Source organism: Castor canadensis, chromosome 14, assembly GCF_047511655.1.
Source record: "Castor canadensis chromosome 14, mCasCan1.hap1v2, whole genome shotgun sequence".
NCBI classification, from domain to species: domain Eukaryota; kingdom Metazoa; phylum Chordata; class Mammalia; order Rodentia; family Castoridae; genus Castor; species Castor canadensis.
In genome coordinates, this window is record NC_133399.1 from 96704264 (window position 1) to 96724636 (window position 20373).

General features: G+C 35.4%; 1 protein-coding gene across 20 annotated transcripts in view; it reads left to right on the forward strand.

Annotated features, from left to right (window-relative positions):
• Positions 1-20373, forward strand: part of Marchf1 (membrane associated ring-CH-type finger 1) — an 814712-nt gene that overhangs the window by 432006 nt on the left and 362333 nt on the right. The window contains exons 4-6 of one of the 20 annotated variants that reach the window (XM_074055057.1): positions 1084-1202; positions 1931-2116; positions 2211-2341. The exons of 17 other annotated variants lie outside the window; for them this stretch is intronic. The gene's annotated coding sequence lies outside the window, so the exon portion shown is untranslated. The remainder of the gene's footprint in view (positions 1-1083; positions 1203-1930; positions 2117-2210; positions 2342-20373) is intronic. 2 more of the 20 variants (XM_074055056.1, XM_074055058.1) reach the window with 2 other exon arrangements.

The window sequence follows — 20373 nt, forward strand, 5'->3', positions numbered from 1 at the left end:
TTGTGAGTTGTATTCCCTCTAAGTCATCTTTTGTCAGGAACGCCCTGCTAAAGACACTTCAGATATGAAGACTCTACCTCTCAGCAAAAATCATTAGCTGAATTTACCAAATATCTAATCTGAAAGAAAGTTAGACCAAGTCATTAACTTTCTTTCTTACCTTAGGTGCATCTTCAAGGTTAAAGTAGTGATTGGTCATTTTTTTTCAGCCAGCTATCTATGTACTATTGTTCATTGTGCAAAGTACAATGTGGCCATTGTGTAAGCTATGTTTTTGGCTTCATAGTGTGTACTTTTCTTTGTCAATGCAGAACTGGCTACCACCAATACCGAATGCCTAATCTCTTTAAAAGCAGAAATCAACACAAAGCACCCAAATGGCACCTTTCCCAATAAGGACCAGCCAGTCACATCATCAGACACCTTCCAACAGAGTAGACAAAGGAATTTTCCCTTGTTGGAATTGTCAAATTGTATTCTGGATATATGTGTACATTCCATGTCCTATTAACACCAAAATCTATGGTCTTATTCATTTTATTCCACACTCCCTTGTGTAAGACTAAGATAATGATTCCACACCAAAAAAAGTGTGCCAGTGGGTTCATACTCATGGAATTAGTATCATGCAGTCCATCGTTGGAAAGAAGATGGCCTAATAGGATGGTGGAATGGTCTACTGAAAACAATCACAGTGCAATCTTCAGATTACCTGGTTTAAAAAAGTGAGATTTATCTTACCTAATGGAGGATGTGTTTTGAATCACTAACCAGAACATCATGTTGTTTATCCAGCAGCAAAATATATGTGTGTCTGGGAATCAAGGAGTGGAAGACAGAGTTGCATGGCTTACTATTTTACTTAAATAACCCACTCTCAGAAGTTTTGCATTTCTTTCCCACAATTTAGAACCTGTTTACTTGAATTTCTTACTTCCTAAGGAAAAGATTCTTCCACCAGGGTACCCAATAGTAGTTTCATTGAGTTATAAATTGAGACAGCCACCTGGGCATTTTATGCTTCTCCTGCCATTGAAAGAACATGCAGGTTGCAGTGGCTAGCCTGATTGTTCCTGATTGCAGGGAGAAGTTAGATCAATACTACTAATGTCAATGAGAGAAATATGCTAATGGACCCAGAAGTTGCCCCAAATCTAATGGCAAAATGCTAATGGAAAATTTTAACAACACCCTCCTCCAAGGTAGGACCACTGAAGATTCAGATTTTTTAGATATGAAGATTTAGGTTATCGCACACACTGCCAATGACAAAGGACATATGGGATTTATATAAGAAAGAAGTTACAAAATCTAGCTATAGCTTTGTGACCAGCTGCAAAAATGAGAACCCTGTAAACTATGCATATTTTATTATGTATTTTAAATGTGTGATTATATACATATATACATGTGTATGTTTGTATGTATGTATTTATTAATTTCTTCTGATATCCTTATTTCCTTTATTATATTATTTAAATCATGGTGATTTTTTTTCAAAATTCAGCCTTCAGAGTACAGAGTGTTCTGTAACAGAAGAGTAATAAGCATCTCTAGTAAGGCATAAACTACTGTCACTAGAGGATATATGACAGTTTGGATATATGATGGTTAGGGTTTTGTGTCTTCTTTTTTAGGCAGAAATTAAGTCTGACACTATTTGAATGGAAGTTCAGTGTGGCTGCTAAGGGGAGTATGCTCCAAATCCAGTTTTACACACTCTTCTTAGAGATGTAGAGTCTGAAACACTGAAAATTACTTTTCCTTTTCTCAGCTGATTCTATGTTAGTGGCACCTAGTTGGGTATGTCGGACAGAGCTGGAAAGGCAGGAAGAAGAATGTTGTTCCTGTCCATGTCATCCTAGCAGATCGTGTTTCACTCGATCAATAGCAATTGGTTTATATCTCAGGGTTTGTTACTCTTTTTCAGAGCCAGCCTTCATGTGCCCACACAGAGCTATCAAAAACAGGTTTATAACATCTGATTCCAAAAGGCTTCAGCTCCACCTCCTAAGTGCCCATCTCCAATCCCCTGAGATACTATCATTAGTCAAGCAACACACCCTTCAGAGAGACCTGAACTTGGGCACCTGGTGCCCCTGGTTGAGTGCCTAAGGTATCAATAATAGCCAGATATGTTATTCATAGGTTTACAGAAAAACAGTATCAATAACACCTGTATATACACAGAAAAATTTTTCTTTTTAAAGGAATTGTCCTGTGATATTGTGGAGGCTTGAGAAGACCAAAGTTTGATGAGATGGCACAAGCTAGAGGCAATGGAAGGGTTGCAGTAGAAGTCCAAAGGCAGCCTTGCTGGCAGAATTTCTTCTCAGGGAAGGTCAGTCTTTGTTCTATTAAGGCCTTCAACTAATCCGTTGGATGAGACCCAACCCATATATGGAATGTCTCACAGTTCTCAACGTTGGGAAGTCCAAAGTCCAGGTGCCCATAGATTCAGGGTCTGGTGAAGGCCCATTTTCTCACTGAGTCCCAAATATGCTAGGATAGTTCTTTGAGCTTCTACTACATCAACAGTTTTTTGGTAACTTTTGTAAAAAAAGTTTGATTTTCAGTTATCTGGTGCCCTCTGAGGTTTGAAAAACTCTCTTTTTATTTCTCTACCCCAGGGAATAATAGCCATTGATTCCTGAAGTAGCTATTTTCTAATTTAGTGTACTGGTTTTGCTTTTTCAGGTCTCAAAATGTGTTTAACAAATCTCCCTTATTAAATTCTCCATATTAAAATACCTGATGTGGCTTCTGTTTTATTTACTACACAATGGCTGACATACCACAATCCTGGCTTGCCTGGGACATCAAGATTTATGTCTGTTTTCCAATGTGTTTTAACAGTGCCCTCATTCAGTCTCAAAGTTGTCCTATTTGAACAACAAATTATATGATTATGCTGAAAATAAAGAGTAGCATCCTGGAAATCAGACACTTCCAAAAGCATCATCTGACCTGAGCAAAGCCCTTCACTTAAGAAGATGACTATTTCTACCATTTATTACAGCTGCTGGACTCTGATTTTATCATCTATGATGCTATTGCATAATTTACTCATATATATTTAAATATGCCACCATTTGATATTGATGTAAACCTGGGCAGTTTGAGAAGGTGCCAGGTATGATGTGAGTTTTGAACAGTGTCCTGAAGAAGAAGAAAACACTTGGTTGGCAAAGATGAACCGGGAGAGATTTTGGTGAAAAGGAAGTGTTAAGTCAGTCTGATCACTATTAGCACCAGAATTACTGCAGTGGAAAAGATACATGATAATATGATATATGTGACCATTTTAACATGTATACATCCATAGATAAAAAATAGTAACTAACATTTGATTTTTTTCCCTCCATACAGAAACTCTTCAAGCCCATATAATAATTCATTCAATGTTTGTAATAACTCTGTGAAGCAAGCATTATTATTAACATCATCTCTATTTTATTTTATAGTATGAAAAACTCAGAAAGGTTTAATAAATAGCAAGATAGGGGTGATAATGAGCACTGTATCTTGTAGTCTAATTTCGCGTAATTTTTACATTTTAAGATCAAAAGAAATAAAATTAGAGTGCAGTTTGATTAGAGAAAACCTCTTAATCTCTGTTAAAATATAGGGATTCTTCTTTTTCAAAATTAAGAAGACTGGGGCATGGCTCAAGTGGTAAATTAATATATGTATATATGTCGAGGGCTTGAAGAAATCTGCCTTTGCTCTGTGCCTTCATGCCCCCTTGTGCCTGTTTCTCCTGTGTCTTAACCTTTTCTTATAAGAACACCATTCATGTTGGATTCATATCACTTAAGAACTCCATTTTAACTTAAAGATCCTGTCTGTCTCCAAATAAGGTCACATTATGAAGTTTAGAGGTTGATGCTTGAACATGAGGATTTTGGAGAACATGTTGAATTTACATCCCAGATTGTTCAGCTGAATCCCAGCTTACTGACATACCAGACAATTTTTATTAGAGCCTATTTTTAATCTCAAAAGAGATCAAGTTTAAAAGTTGAAAATCTTAAATATAAGCATATATAGTTCTCTTAGTTTTTCTTTGTCCTTTTGGCCTCTTGGTGACAATTAGTATAGTGTAGAAATTATTAGAACAGTGAGATTTCAAAAGTTATGCTATGTTAATAATGTATTTTAATTGTGTTATAGTTAAAAATTAAAAACCCCAGTGAAAAGACATTACAAAACTAAAGTGCTTATGGTGGATTTTACCACTCACACATGTGCAATTTTTTTTGATTTTGTTACTTAATAATTACTTGCTTATATTCAGGTTTTACAATATTGATCTATAAATTAATCAGAATTTTTTTGTGTAAATGCTGCCACAAGCATAATTAAAAATGTTATTTCTATCCAGAGCTTTCAATAAAAAAATTAGCAACTCACTTTTCTGAAGTTGTAATAGTGCAATTTCAATACCCTCAAGTCAGTAATTCTTTTTGCCCTAGTTCCTGCAGTGATAAAATGCAAATTGTAGCATTGACTACTGAAGAATTATGAAAATTAGAGAGTTCACATAAATGCTCTACAGAGCTCTCACCGTCATACTTGCCTCCTCTTCCCCATCTATGGTCTCACTGCCTCTCCTCTAGTACTCGTCACATTGCTTTATATTACACTTTCATTCCAGCTTCTTGGAAGCTAGCATCTTGAGGAAAACACACTGTGTTGGTCTATTAGTCTGTTTTTAATCCCTTTTATCCAGTAGAAGATTTGGAATATACGTACACTAAGTCAGTCAATATTCATGGAGAGAAGAGCAAATAGATGAAAAAAGAATGAATAAATAGTGTAAAAAGGCACTTCAATTTTCTCTACTGTTGAGAATTATGTAAAAGATTCCTCAAGGACTTGAACATCTAATTGAGATTTTCCTGAAATGAGTAAACTATGCTTAATCCATTTGAACATCAGAAGTGGGTAAAAAGAGAGAGAACTTAAACAACACACAGGAAAAGAACACCTTTCATTCTTCCTTTACCATATTTTATTTGGAAAGTAGAAAAAAATAAATATTGGTTTATATAAAAGTTCTTGACTCATGAGTATCTCCTTACATGAGCACACATGTTTAATATTCAGACAAAACGCTAACCTAAAAAAAGTAGGTTTACTTTCATCTTTCATCTTACAACCTTTATAACATAGAAGCACATTAACTTTAGGTTGTATTTTAGATTTTACCAAGAGCCCATAGGTGGTCTTCTATCTTTATTTCTTGAAGACAATTTCTATATTTGTTTTGGAGTCCATTCTAAAATTACTCAGCAAGCTAACTGGTGGGCCTGTTTCATTTTAGTGCTGGAAAGGTTGTTTCTTGAGCTTGTTTGAATCACTTAAAATGTAGTTACAGAATCATGAAATCACACACATGAATCTCCTATTCACTTTGAAAACACAAAGGAACCACCTCTTTGGGTTAAAACTTGCATAACTTCATTGATATGAAGAAAGTATTCCCCCATTTTTTCCCTTGTGTGCAAGTATTTGTGAGTTTGAATGAGGTATGCAATTCCCACACTAAACTTTAGTTTTAATGACTGAAACTATTTTTCATTTTTTTACATGGGTGGCCCTAGGAGTTTATTTAAAATTGAAATTATTCTCAGTTTCAAGACCTGAATTTTGAATCTGGTTTGGCCTGTCTAATCTGGAGTCATTAACTGGCTGTTGGAGCTGACAAAGTCTAAGGAAAGAACACGAATCACATCAGGCTGCATTGTCACATTTTATATGCCAAAAGTATGAGGCCTCATTATAAATAAGAAAGCAACACATTTGTCTGTCTTAGAAAAAGAAAATTATGATAATATTTGAAAGTTCTTTTCCAATCCAAGATTTTTTTCTTAATTTGGGATAATTGGCAATGTAGCTTTTTGATAGTTTTAAATTAGCATTGATTTATGCCCAAATTAAATTGCATGTATATTATTTTAGTGGTGTTTAGATGTTCTCTACTATACTCATTCTACTCTAGAATTCTGTCCACTTTAATTTTGCTAGAACTGTCTGAAAAATGATAAAGTTAACCATCTCCTTTGGGAGACATTCTCAAGGGTTGTCAGTTTACCCTGTTCAGGTATTGGTTTATAAGTGGCAATGTTTCCACCTCTTTCTAGATCTCCCTAAAATGCAAGTATCTTAGTATCTGAAAAATGCAAATTAAATCTCAAGTGGAATCCTACTATTATATACATCAGAACATAATAAATTAAAAATATTTATAATTCTAAATATTTGTGAAAATGTAGAACTCAAATTCTTATGGAGTATTGATGAGAGTTTGATAAAACTGTTCTGGAAAATAGTTGGGTAGAGTTACTAAAAGTGAACATATGCAAATACTTTTTCCCAAAAATTCCACTTCTATGTTTGTTCCCAGTGGAAGAGTGTGTATGTTAAACTGGAAGCAATTCAAATATCCATTAAAAGGTGATAGATAAATATAGCATTTTATATAATTCAAAAATATATTTTTTAAACCTATAACTGCTTATAGAAATGTGGATGAATCTCACAGACTAATTGAAGGAATCCAGGTACCAACATGTACATACTCAATGATTCCATTCCATGAAGTTCAAAAACAGACAAAAGAAATCTATGTAGATCTGAAGTCAGAAAAATGGTTATTTGCAGGTGGTGTTAATTGGGTGTTCTGTATCTTGACCTAGATACTAATTATATCTTGATGTTAATTCATTCTATATAACAAGGTCTTCAACTAAATATTTTTTCACTATGTTTCTGATATCTCAAATTGAAAGTATGCAAGATACATTTGTATATGACTTGGTTATTATTCGCATACTGATCTTGGAAAGAATACAAAAGCTCAGAATATTTCGAAACTAATTCCTCGGGAAGGGAAAACTGTGGACAAGTATTTAAAAATCTTAATCACTATATTTATACTAGAAATTTAAATTTTCTCATGTTTAAATGAATTTCTTAATGTTAAATTTTCTTTACACATTTTAATTAGAAAAAAAATAGCATACTGTTAACTAACAATAAAGCTATTCTGACCAAATAATCAATGACAAAGAAATTTGCTCCAGCAAAGTCAGTTCTACCTAACCTTTAAACTTACCTGTATCTTCTTATATTCTTCCCCAGAATTTATTCTCTATTTTCACACCAAAATTATTAGATGTTTCTTAAAGTTCACAGTGAGCTTCTTTAAACCAGTAACTGATGCAGATTTCCATTGGCACTTCTTTCTTATGAAGATCATTCTGAATGTATCTCCCTTGACTTATTTTCTAAGCATCTTATAAGTGTTAAATATACGATACAATGCAGCAATGGCTTATTGGGAAGAATTACTTTCACTGCTCAATAGCTTATAGCAGCATTAAATATAGAGATACTAGTTTGAGAGCATTTCTACTTGAAAAAATACAGAACATTCCATTACTGAGTTATTTGAGATGTTGGAGTCATGGGCCATTCTGTTTGCAAGGTCAACTTGTGCACTCCTGCACCCCCAACAAATACTGCATGACTGAACTTTTGCTCTGAATGTTTTCATTGTACTCTCATTTTTTTTTTTACTACTTATTACTGCTTTTCCTTCCCTGTTTTGAAAGTATTGTCAGTGTAATAGGAAAACGAATGTCAAAAATGCAGCCTTTGGCCAATCTCAACCCTGCCTATGTTAAGTTCTTTAGTTTTATGAGTAATTGCAGTCCTGTTTAGGGAGAATAAGTTCAAATCATTGTAGATCAAGCCCAGAGGAAACAACTGACTTTGGGACCTTGAAAAACTCTTTCAAAATTAGGATTCTATAGACTGTCATAGTATTTTATACCTACACCCATGAAGCTAAATCCAAAATTAATTGATTCAGGAATCTAATAGGGCATTTATGGAAATAAATTCTTTATAAATGTGTATCATGTTGCAGTTTATCTTACTTTTCCTAAAGTTTATCATGATTATGAATTAATCATAAACATCAGAAAAGAAAAAAAAAGAAGCAGAGAAATGACCAAGAGCCTGGACTTGGGAGTAAATTTTTTGGGTTTTATATCTAGCTTTGGTACCTGCTCCTTGAATGCCTTTGATCAGATTTCTTACCTGCTCATTTCCTCTATTTTCTCATCTGTGATATTTATATCCATTTCTTAGTGTTGTCAAAATGATTGTGTAGTCAACTTTGCACCACATGGCAAAACATCTGAGATGATTATCTTGTAAGAGGAAGGATATGTTTGGCTCATGGTTTTGGAGACTTCAGTCCATGGTCAGTTGGTCCAGGTGCTTTTGGGCCAGAGAGAAGGTAGCATGGTATGGCAGAAGTGTCATATGGAGGAAGCTGCTTGTCTCATGGCAGCCGGGAAGTGAAAAAGGAAGAGGAAGTCACTGATGCCTTCAAGGGCACGCCCTCTGTGACCTAACATCCTTCCACTAAGCCCCACGTCTTAGAAATTCCACCATTTTCTAGTAGCACCACAGGTTGGCAACTAAGCTTTTAACACATGGGTCTTTGGGGAAAACTTAACCTCAGGAATGATCAAAGGAACTTCTGTTTTTAATTTTATAAGTGAAATTCTTGGGACTATAGGCCCTGGGTTAAACAAAATGAATAGGTAAAAATCTGAGAAGAAATTAAATAAATAAATAAGAGGAATCACTAAAAACACTACTATTGATATTGCTTTTAGCATCATTATTATGCTAGCTTCTGTGATTTTTCCTTGTTCTATGAGACACTTATTTCCTCTAACCTGACAATTTCTTAGGTTTTTGTCCTCATTTTCTATACATATCTGTCACTTTTCCTTAGTACGTAATTCCTCTCCAATTTGATGCTTGCTCTTCTTATATTCACATGTCCAAAGTCCAGCCAGCCTTGAAAGCTTAGTTTAACTGCATTGGTCTCTTTGAGTATTTCCTAAAACAGAATGATAATTTCTTCCTACTCTGAAATTGTAAAGCATGATTTTTTTTATAGCAAACTAAGTGCTTTTCATCTTGTGTTATAGCTTCTTAAATATGGCTCTTCATTTCCTAAACTATCAGTCTATGGAGTTATGCAAATCTTTATCAGCTCCATGTATCATGCATAATTTTCATGAATAGTTGTTCAACAAATATTTAAGTAGATTAACTAATGCTTAATCTAAGTAGATTTTAATGCAAAATGTGTTGATTTTGAAAATAAAATTTTCTAAGAATATTTACTGAGAAGGCAAAAATAGTCATAATATAAGACTAAGTGGTATAAAACTTTAAGCAACACGGCTTAAATTTTCTAAATAAAATATTCATCTGTCTACTTGTCACATCCTATGTCTATCTATGTCTATCAGTCTGTCTGTCTATCTGTCTGTCTATCAATTCCTATCTCCCTGTTGAAAAAGACTAGTAGGAAACATCCCACATATTCACAGTATTTATGTTTGCATCATAGGCTGCAGGGAATTTAAAATTACTTTTACTTGTATGATAAAGTTTTGACAATTCTAACACATTCACTTTATAATCATAAAAGTTTAATATTATAACATAAATTCTTATATTAAAATAAAATCACTTTAAACCTAGAAATCCAGCAAATGTAATGCTATCATGGAAGAGTTTAACTTCGGATTAAACAGAGTAAATAAGTGAACAAGTTTCCTTTTGGCTTTGAGCATACTGATCTGGGACTCACTATGGTGAGGTAGCACTTAAGATGTCTTTCTCCCTTGCTTATTTTCAGTATAATAGCTAGTTTTTAATAAAACCTGGAATCTTAGTGTGAATAGATAACAGGTAACTTTCAATAAGAAGTCTTAAAAGAACGACTGAATGTTTTCCAGGTGGAACTTAACAGAACGCAAAGTCTATTTGTACCGTGCTCTAGACATGCAGAAACCACTAAGCGTGTGGGGAAAAATAGGTATCTGTAGGGCTGAAAAAGATACATCACATCTTTAGAAAGCTTTTGAATAATTCATTTTGAACGTGAATTTCATGTTAGTGCATGTAAAGGAATAATAAATATTTTGATGATTTGGAGGGAAAATGTCATTTCAAGAAAGAAATTAGAAGTGAGTTTAATTGAGCTTCCAAAATTTTTCCCCAGTGACTACACTACCATCACCTTGTTAAGATAACCAGCTCTGGATCACCTTTGGTATCTTTTTCAAATACATACTTTATCATCTCTTTTTTCTTTGGTGGTACTGGGGTTGAACTCAGGTCCTCGTACTTGCACTTCACCACTTAAGCCATACCTAAAGTCCTTTTTGCTGTCATTCTTTTTTAGATAAGTTATAATAATTTTTCCTGGGTTCAGCCTCAGACCATGATCCTCCTTCAAAAACCCCAACTTGCTGGGATGATGAGAGTGCACTATCATGCCTGGCTTGTTTGTTGAGATGGGAGTCTTGCTAATTTTTTGTCCAGGCTGGCCTCAAACTGAAACCCTGGGAGTAGCTGGGATTTCAGGCGTGTGCCAACACCCCTGCTACTTGACCATTTTCTTAGCTGGCGTTTCTTTAAACCTTATGAGAAGTACACATGCCCAACATTTGTTCACCTAAAGAACTCCTTGATTTTTTGACAATGCTTTCTCTATCTGTATAGCTTTTCTAGTATCAAATTTTTATGCAGTATACTTAGTTGAGGTGAAATTGATTTACTTGTGATTGTTTTTTTCTCTATAATAGAGCTAAAATGTTTTTGTTGAAAACAGTACATTTGAGATCACACACACACACACACACACAATGCACTAGTAATAAAATGGAAACAAAGTTGTTTGTTCAGTGAGGAATATCTGTTGAATATGTTATTTGGTATTAAGAAAGAATTAATTGCTACCTATGAAATGAAGCTGAAATATCTATCTAATATAGCTGTGGAGATACATCAGAGAGACACATTTAAAAGTCTAATGATATAAATCCATGCACCACTATTCAACACCCGAGTCAACAAGTTTTTCATAGAACTGCAGATTACAATAGCCCCATGTGAGTAACAGGTGGATGAATTAAATATGTTAAGCAGCTTTGCCGTGTTATGAAGAGCCTGACTACCAGAGCTGTTTCAGTAAAGCATGACAGGTCTGTGTGACTCACTGTACAATAGCAAAGGAAGCTTACTGTCTGCTTAGTACATAATATCAATGTAAAGTGAAAAACTCAATGTTCTTTTTCTTTTGTAGAAGATGTAGAGGTACAAAGTACCTTTATGAATTTTTAAGATGTCTAAGAATTTTCCCAATTTTAAAATCTGCTAACATTTCGAAGGATGAAAGAAGTGGCTGGGTATAATGGTACAACCCCAGCTCTAGGCAGGCAGGGGTAGGAGGATCACTGTCTGAGGCTAGCTGGGCAAAAAACACAAAAGCACAATGCCCAATCAAAAACAAACGAAATTAACGACAGGGCTGTGGGTGTTGCTTCAAGCAGTAGAGTGCCTGCCTAGCAAGCACAACACTTGCTGAGTTCAAACCCCAGTACAACAATAAAAAGAAGTAAAGAAGTCATCGTTTTTCCTCCAAAAATTTAGTTGTATTTTTCCTGAGAATCAAACCTCTCTGATAAATTATAAATTGATGCTTTTCTTTACCATGGGATTACCTTTATGTCCTGTTTTTTTTTTCAACACAGTAGTAATAGGCTGAGAAAAAATTTAGAACTGCTAATAATCCCTGAAGTCTATGCTATGTCACACATTCCCAAAGTCACTGCAATTCTTACTTTGCTCACTTATGCTTGTGAGTCACTGGGAGAGGGTTCTAGTGACAGTCACATTGTTTATGAGCACCAACATCCTTTTCTTAGAATTCCCCATACCTTGTCCTTGAAGACAAAGTATAATAAGAATATGATCTTCTAGATCTACCAACTTTCTTTTGAGCTAATGACTTAAATCTGATTTAACATAGACTCACAAAAATCTAAGTATGACATTGTGAGAGAATTTTTAGTTTTATCCATAGGCATGATTAAAAATAAACTATTCCAAATGAAAAGGAGTCTTCCAAACATATACAGAACAAGAGTTTATGACAACTCATAGCATCATGTGTTGTTTAGAACACTTCCCTTCAGGCTATACTTGCATCTTCTTCTTTAAGTTTCTTATCTGTCATTTTATTTATTTTATTTTTTGAGGTACTGGGGATTGAACCCAGAGCCTCACGCTTGATAAGCAGCAACTCTACCACTTGATCCATGTCCCCAGCCCTTTTGTTTTTCTTTTGTTTCTGAGATAGGTTCTTGCTAACATTACCTGGGCTGGCCTTGAACCACAATCCTCCTGCTTCCACTTCCCAAGTAGTTAGGATTACAGACATACAACACTATGTCCAACTTCTCATTTGGTATTTTAATCTCAACTAGCCTTCCTTAGTTTGCTCTCTGTAGAAATAAAAACATTTATTACCTATGTCTTTGGAAGAAATTACTTTGATATAATTCAATTTGAACATGCTAAATCTTTTAAATTATATTTCTTTTGAAATTTTACATTATTGAAACTTTATATGCTTTACTTTTTAAATTGTAGCCAGGTTGGCTACACTCTTTAACTTGAATCCTTTTTACTTTATGAGTTTCTGTTTGTAGAGGTTCTCATATTGTTCATATTACACTACTAAATCTATTAAGTCTTGGAAATTCAACTCTAAAACACAAAGATATTATCCTATATAACTGATTTCACTTACAGTCTTTTAAATTTTCAATTAAAATATGGAAATATGGCAAAAGAATGCTTCCCCATTCCTGGTTCTTTTAACTCTGTCAGTGCAGCAGGACTATAGGCAAAGCAGACCAGGATCACAGGAGCCCTCCCAGGACTACACTGAAAGAGGCACAGCAGCAACAGATGAATTAAGCAAGAAGCCTAGCTCCAGAGAACTGTCAAGGCTGGTAGGACTCAACCCTGTTCTTTGGACTCTGCAAAGTCTAGAGTGTAGCAAAATAAAAATAGAATTCAGAGGCTACAGGGAGCCATGTCATTCGAACTGAAAGAAATAGTGAAATCTACAGAAAAAGGACAAAGGAACTAGCATCAAGGGATAGCAACTACCAACTTAGCATCTCTGACCAATCAGGAACATTCTTGTGAATGAATATTTGCAATAATATTACACAGGAAGAATGTTAAACTACATGTTTCCAGCTGGACTGGGGTACTTATGATGGGGAAAGAAAGTAGAACACAACCCCAGAGCATCTACCATTTCCTAAATGATCAGACAGCCACTACAGTGATTCTATCTTTTGAAAGCCTCTGTGTCAGATCCTATATAGTGAGTTTTGTGTGGTTGTCTAATTTTAATTTAATTCTTCTAGTTTTTTCAGTAGCCTGTGAACTGTTTGTCATTCATTATCCTCATTTTAATGCAAAAAATGCAATCAAGATAACTTAATTATTTACCAAGATTACATGCTATTGGAGGGAGTAACTGGATTCAAATTGGACTGTTTTTATTTCTGAATAGGACAGATGTTTCCCTATAGATTATTAGATATAATACTAACCATTTACTTTTAAAGGCCATTAAAACAGAAGTGCCCTAAAGACATGGTGCTAAAATCTGTTAGCTAGTACCAAGGGACTGTTAAAATATCCTGGATATTTTGAATTATTAAAATGTTTTAGTAGGCATTTTGAAAAATTAATATATTGAGATAATAGAATTCATGCCCCTTTTATGTACAATATATTTGTATTAGCTATATAATTGATTGTATGATAGGAAAAGTGGTAGTTGCATTTGTTAGCAAAATTAAGTTATCCCATTTATTTCCAATTATAAAGATTATATATTCCTTATGCCCTAATGGAAGAAACAGAGTAAAATATAGGAAATGAAAAAATATGTGCGAATTTTATAGTTCAAGGCATTATAATTTTTATATCCATTCCAATTATGTAAGTAAAATATACATCTTTTTGGTTCATTTATAATTTTCAGCACATTATTTCAATTGTTTCATATTTTACTTCCTTTTGGTGAATTATTATCTGTACCCATGTACTTATTGTGCTGTTAATCTTTTCCTTAATGAAAGTACTTACTCTCATCCTCTTTATGGACTTCTAGGAAATTCTACTCAGATTTAACATCTTTCTCCAATAATTTTACAATAGATTTTAAGCAAACAAAAACGTTTTAACATTTGCTCTTGAAATGAAATCTAACTCATATTATCTTTGCTAGTCAACGGCATTTCTCTGGATTCCTGCTCACACATTTAAGAAAAAATCAATACCGTCTCATGGACTGTGTGTCAATATAGTTTCTTAAGCAAAGATGAAATAAACAGCCTTTTGCTTTAGAGTTGTTTATGACCTTGTCAAAGTATATTTACCTACAGGAGAAAACAAAAATGAACTCAACACAGAAGCAACTTAATTTCTCATGAGTTCATGCTCAAGGAGGAAAAGAGTAACTCTTAAGATCAAATTCTTACAGACACCTATATATAAATCCATATAATGAGAAAACACATATAAATAAATTGATGATGAAACATAGTTTTTTTCTTATTGGACTTACTGTGAAAAAATAATGCACATGCTCTTTCATCCTTCTGCTTATTTCTAACCAATTAGAAATAATTAATCAGTTAATCCTCATATTAGCAAAAATAAGCCAAACAACAAATAAGCAACCAAATAAATGAATAATAAATAATGTGACTCTGGATATAGCTTTTTAAATAAGTTTTTCCTGGAAGAAGAAAACTTTAGCCACATTTTAATGGGCAAACATACCCACATTAGGAAGTAAAGTTGTCTGGTGATGAAAATGTATTTTTTTCTTATTACTTAATCTTTGTTACCACATCTCCTTTAAAAATCATATGTATGCAGGACTTTTTCACAATCAAGGGTCTTTTTCACATTTTGGCCCCATTTCAGCACCCTATTTAGTCCTATTTAGTCCATTTCAGCACCCTATTTAGTCCATTTACTTCTCAACCTAACTCAAGTGCTCTCAGAGGAGGTGAGACACAGTCTGGGAGAAGATATTTACAAACTACGTATGTAATAAAGGAATTATATCCAAGTTATACAGAGAACTCAGAAAACTGAGCAATAAGTAAGCCAACAATCTGATTTAAAAATTAGCCAAACACGTGAACAGGTATCTCACCAAAAAGATAATAAATAAGCTTATGAAAAGATGTTCAGCATTATTTGCCATTAGGATTGCAAATTAAAACTATAATCAGATACCCATTAGAATGACCAAAATCTAAAACATTACCAACATCAAACGACCAACAGATGTGAAATGAGAGGAACTCTCCTTCATCACTAGTGGAATACAAAATGATACACTGTTAGAAGGCAAATTGGTATTGTGTTGAAAGACAGTTTCTTACAAAACTAAGCATACTCTACTATATGATGTAACAATCAACCCCATTGTATTTGTCCAAAGAAGTTGAAAACTTGTGTCCAAACAAAAACTTGCACACAGATATTTATAGCAGCTTATTCATAATTGTTAAAACTTGGAAACAACCAAGATGACCTTCAGTAGCTAATGTATAAACGGTGATATATCTAAACAAGGTAATATTATTCAGAGTTAAAAAGAGATGAGTTATCAAGTCATAATAAGACAAGAGTCCAGTTACTATGATTCTAACTACCTGAAATTCTGGAAAAGGAAAAATGATTTAGATAGTGAAAACATCATGGTGGGGAGAAAGGATAAATAGATGGAGCGTTAGGGCACTAAAACTATCTGTATCACATCAAAACTCATAGAGTGTCCCAAATCAAGAGTGAATTCTAATGTAAACTTTGTGCTTTGTGTGATATGATTTGTCTGTGTAGGTTCTTTGAGGGTAATAAATGTACCACTTGGGGTGGGATATTGTTAGAGAGGGAGTCTGTGTGCATTGTGGAGCCACAGGTATAGAGGAGATTTCCTTATCTTCCACTAAATTTGCTGTGAACCAAACACTTACTCAATCAAATAATGTTTAAAAATATAAAACACACAGAGGTTACCTGTAGCACTATTATTTTTTGATAGACATATGGGGAAGTCGCCCTCTTCATATGTTTGTCAAGACTTCATAAGATAACTTCTGTGACTCTTTGGGGAAGCAGGAATCATACCTCTGGTTATTTGAGGGGGCACATCTTCATAACCTCTTTTTCTCTTCATACCTTCTCCTTGTACTTTTTTCCCTTCTCCTGCCCTCAGACAGTTATGTACTATCTGTCCTGTCTCAGAGTCTGTCCTGCCATTGTTTATAAAATGATCTCTATTGTGCTAGAATGGAACAGCCAGACCCCAACTGTGGTGCCAGTTTTCATCCCTCTGGTTCATGAGGGTTGGGCAAAGAAGGTTTCTGTTTCAGGGACAAACACTAAAGTTTGGGACAATTTATGGGGATCCCTCTTTGAAAAGACTGAGGAAAACCCATTTTAAATCACAAAAGTGGAGAAATCAAGACAGCATATATAGACAGACCCTAGAACCTTGACCTGCACAATATCAAACAATTACTCCAGATTTTTGTGGCAGCAAGGATTGGGTAATCCTGCTTTTTCTGACAACCAAGATACCGCCAACACAGAGGAGTCACATAATATTTTTAACTACCCTTAAACTAACTTTTTAAAGCACATAACAGCCTGGCACAGAGATAGGCAGCTGCTGCCAGCCTGCCTGTGTGTTCATCGGGTGGGAACAGCTGGCAGCAGGGCTAGATAATCCCAGCTGATCCGCAGCTTTTTCCTTTTTCTCTCACTCTTAATTCCCTCCCGCTTGGGTTGATAAAGCTAAAACAACACAGAGACCAGAGAACAGCAAAGACCTGCAAGCATCTGAGAGTACCTGGACCTGCCATAATACATGCAGGCACAGAACCTCCAACTGCTGCTTGCTTTGTGCAGATCTCTCTCTGCCTTAGTGTGTCTGCAACCTGTCCAACAATGATGCAGCACAGAGAACTGCACAAAGAGAGCTGCTAAAAGCATTTGGGAAGACCCACCAAACACAAGCAGACACAAAACCTCTGTTTGTCACCTACCTGCACTGTCCTGTAGCTGATTCTTTTTCAACCAAGTGAATCTGTTAACCCACCAGGTGAGCGCAGCACACTGTTTGGGAGGGAACCTTATATTCTAGCACAACTGGGTGCCAATCACATTCCCTCTGAACATTACTGGTAGCCAAATACATGGAGGGAATATTTCCCCTCTGCCTGCATGGGAGAGAAGAACACAGAGCTGAAAAGGCCCCCGTGGGTGTGGAGCGACTTAGCAGTCACTGTGGGGAAAGTCAGCACTGTACTGCCTTGAAGAAACAGGAGCAAGCTGAAACTAAGAGTCTCACCAAGAGAAAAGCTCATTTCTAACTCACAGTCTTGCCCTGTGAGTGGAAGGGGCTGGTGACTGATCATTTACCAACCACTATGGGACCAGTTCTGAAAACCTGCCTGCTCCAGAGGCCACACTCCACTAAGGAAGCACAAGTTCAAACACCCAGAGCTGAGCCCCCAAAGGTGTCTGATAGGACGGAGCAGCACTCATTGTCATGCTACCCAATATACCAACCTTGAGGGACAGTGTTGGAAAGCCCTTATAAAGAATAAAAGTGTCACCACCTCAACCAGAAGTCAGAGGAAGGAGTCCAGAACATCTATATACATTTAATGTATGTATACCTATATATCTATATAGACATATATAAATATATACTTTTTTTTGCTTTACTTTTATTCTATTTTAATTTTTTTGTTCTTTATTTTTTGTATATTTTTTATTTTTAATTTTAGCTTTTATTTTCTCCCATCTCACTGTTAACAAACTCCCTTCCATTCTGACTCACTAACTGTATTGCCCCACTTTACTTTCTCTAACCCAGTTTTTTCCTTTTCATCTCTTTCCATTTTCTCCCCCTTCCTTTTCCCGTCTTTACCTTCCTCTCCTCCCCCTCCTTCTCCACTACCTCAATGCCCTCAAAAAGCACTACCCACTGAATTGTCTTTTATACCAGCTTTCCATATTACCCCATCCTTCTTATCCCTTGGCAACCCTCACCATGGCCCTCTTCCACAACCACTGAACTCTACCTCTACATATACTAGGGACTTAGTACCCTAGAACCCTCACACCTCACACCCTCCCCTTCTCACCCCATCCACCATTACAACACCTTTCCTCCAGTGCCAGGTCTTTTAATAACTAAGTATCCAGCTATACCTAAACAACTGTATTACCCCCAATCTCCATGGCTTATAGATAATATCACTATGGGGCTCACTACATATTTTGTAAATAACTGGTCTGGCACTGAATCAGTGAATTTTTTCTTGCTAGTTTATAATGCCTAGGCAGGGAACAGAAATAGTACATCAACTTAGCTAATGACTAAGCCAGTCATAACATAATAATTAAGTCAAGGGGAAGAAAACAGGCAATTAAAATACCCAATTAGTCACTCAACAACATAAAAGCACAGCACATCATAGAAAGATGGGGAGAAGAAGGAGGCCAGGAAATCCTACCCCACAAAAGACCAACAGAGCATGACCCGAACAGTACAGTGATAAATATCACCAGTGAGCTCAGTGATACCACAAAAAATTTCTCAAAGAGGAAATTATGGGAGAAGACACAGAAACAACTATCTGAATTCAGAGAGGACTTCAACAAACTCCAAAGTGACACAAAGGAGACTATAAAAAAAGTGATATATGAAATAAAGAAGACAACACAAGATATGAAAAAGGAATTTAACAAAGATAGGCTAAACCTCAGAACAAAGAATCAAACAGAAACCCTGGAAATAAAAAGTTCCTCAAATCAAATAAAAAATACAGGGGAAAGCCACTCCAGCAAACTAGAATAAGCAGAAGACAGAATCTCAGGACTTGAAGACACAATAGATATTAAAGAAAAAACAGAAGTACTCTTATACTGAAGATTCAAAAGCTGAGAAAGGAATACACAAGAACTCAGTGACTCCATCAAAAGACCACAGGCATCAAAAAAGGAGAAGAGGGGCAAGCCAAAGAGAAGCATACTATTTTCAACAAAATAGTAACAGAAAATCTCCCAAATCTTGAGAAAGAGTTTCCCATTCAGTACAGGAAACCTCCAGGGCACCAAGCAGGCTTGACCAAAATAGAACCTCTCCACAGCATATTTTCTTTAAAACATCTAGCACAGAACAGAGAAAGAATATCGAAGGCTATAAAAGAGAAAAAACAAATAACATATAAAGGTAAACCCATAAAAATAAGAGCAGACTTCTCATCTGAAACCTTAAAAGCAAGAAGGATATGGAACAAGGTATTTCAAGCACTGAAAGAAAACAATCTCAGTCCTAGGATACCCTATCCAGCAAAACTATCATTCAAAATTGATGGAGGAATAAAAATCTTCCATGATAAACAGAAACTAAAACAATATATGACCACCAAGCCACCACTACAGAAGATTCTGAAAGGAATCTTACACAGAGAAGAGGAAAACAAACATAACCACAAAAGGAAGAGAAGTATTAAACCTCATGAGAACAACAGGCAAGCACTCGGAGAGTAGCATTGAATCGGCTGTACACACTCAAATCCTTAAACAACAAAAACAACTAAATGGCAGGAATCACCACATACCTCTCAATACTAACACTGAATGTTAATGGACTCAACTCCCCCATCAAAACACACTGCTTTGCAAACTGGTTAGAAAGGAAGTTGCCACAATCTGTTGTTTACAAGAGACCCACCTTATTGACAGAAACAAAGACTGGTCTGGTGTGAAAGGCTAAAAGACAATTTACCAAGCTAATGGTGCCCAGGCCAAAACAGGCAGGAGTAGCAATATTTAAATCACATAAAATGGACTTTAAACTTAAATTACTCAAAAGAGATAAATAAGGTCACTTCATACTAATGAAAGGAGCAATAAATCAAGAGGAAATAACAATTATCAATTTATATGGATTCAATGTCAGTGCACCCAACTTCATTAAACATACACTAAGGACTTAAAACCACATATAAACCCCAACACCGTGGTAGTAGGAGACTTTAATACCCCTCTGTCAACAATAGATAGGTCATCCAGACAAAAAAAAAATCAACAAAGAAATCCTAGACTAAAACAACACCATAGATCTAATGGAACTGACAGATGTCTACAGAGTATTCCATCCTGCAACAGCACAATATACATTCTTCTCAGGAGCCCATGGAACTTTCTCCAAACTAGATCATATTTTAGGGCACAAAGCAAGCCTCAGCAAATATAAGAAAATAGAAATAACCCTGTGCATACTATCTGATCACAATGTATTAAAACTCAACAACAAAAGCAGCATGGAAAACTGGGAAATCATCAGGGACTAATTTGAGGATC